The following is a 1414-nucleotide window of genomic DNA, read 5'->3' as shown; positions in this document are numbered from 1 at the left end:
ACCTAGACTGAGCGTCTACCCATTATTTTCACTTCAGTCTGTCTGTCTGTCTGTCTGTCTGTATGTACGTATGTACATGTGTAAACGTGTATGAATGTCATTTGCATGATTCAGTAATGTGAATAATTACACCACATGAGTAAAGTTGGCCTGCTTTTCTGTTTTCACAGTTCCAGAAAGAGAGGTAACTGTACTGAGAATAAAAAGCAGTGTTGATGAGTTAACAGAGGCTGAGATACTATAAAGCCACAAAAGCCATTCTAGTTCTGACTGTGCTGTCAGACTTTATGGAGGCCAAAGATAAAAATAAATACAGACATACTGCACATAAGGAAGACAAATTCATCCATTCTATCAGTGGATACGCAGCACATCAACACCTGTTCAATTCTGTACTGTGTGTGAGTGTGTTGTGTGTTCCTTTTGTTATAACATCACTTGAAGAGAGCATCAGTGGTCATGGTAACGGTATAGATGATGCACTGAGTAAGCAAAAACAATAAAAAGTCTGTAATATATCATAATTAAGAAGCTCTTAGCCTTCTATTAGTGGGTAGAAAGTAGATATGGTCTATGACCAGAGCATTGTTCAAGCTTAGGAAGGTTTGTAAGGTGGATATTACAATTATTTTAACATTACTGTAAGGCCCAGACTACTTTATTCCTTTTAAAAGTTCCAACCTTTTACCATGTAGGATGAGGTTTCAAATTCATTCTTAAAGATTAATAAAAATAGGACGGCCTCTAGCTCACCCAGTAAGAGCGTTTGCCCCATGTTGGCTGAGTCCTGCAGCAGCCCTTTGCTGTTGGTCATCCCCCTTTCATGTCTATCCACTGTCTCTACACAATAAAGGGAAAAGCCCCAAAAAATAATCTTTAAAAAAAAAGATGAATAAGTATGTCACTGCTTCCTTGTTTTCACTTCTGATTTAGTCTTAATCTAATTCTCAAACGCCATCCAAACACCTTACCCCAGCTAAAATCAGAGTTCCCATACCTTGGTCAACATACCTAGAGAACTCCTTTAGTAACCGGGGTATTTGTGTGTGTGCTGCATATGCATTAACCTGGGTAAGCTCAGGGTACACGTCTGCACATGCTCCATAGGTTCTAACCGCTCCTCCCCACTCAGCTGCCATGGTTTCTGACCCGGAAATAGAAGAGAGCAGTAGGAAGCAGCAGCGCCAAAAACAACTGGAACAACACAAGCTATGGCAAGTTTGAAATGTTCAGTGCTGAAAAGTCTGCCATGTTTGCCCCGCTTTCCTAGTTGTTATTATTTTTTACACATTCTAACTTCAGACAGACAGTAACACTGTTTTGATGGAGGGTTTACACAGAGAGAAAAAATGTATAGACAGACATATTTGGTGTGGTCGTACTGTATGCACCCGTATATGACAGACATATTTGG

The 1414-nt window shown here is 39.8% G+C and overlaps 1 protein-coding gene across 2 annotated transcripts in view; it reads right to left on the bottom strand.

The window, feature by feature from the left end:
• cemip (cell migration inducing hyaluronidase 1) overlaps positions 1–1414 on the bottom strand; it is a gene marked incomplete at its 3' end in the record, with an annotated part of 254772 nt that overhangs the window by 36786 nt on the left and 216572 nt on the right.

Source organism: Etheostoma spectabile, chromosome 15 (genome assembly GCF_008692095.1).
Source record: "Etheostoma spectabile isolate EspeVRDwgs_2016 chromosome 15, UIUC_Espe_1.0, whole genome shotgun sequence".
NCBI lineage: Eukaryota > Metazoa > Chordata > Actinopteri > Perciformes > Percidae > Etheostoma > Etheostoma spectabile.
This window is presented reverse-complemented; position numbering and strand designations above follow the sequence as displayed.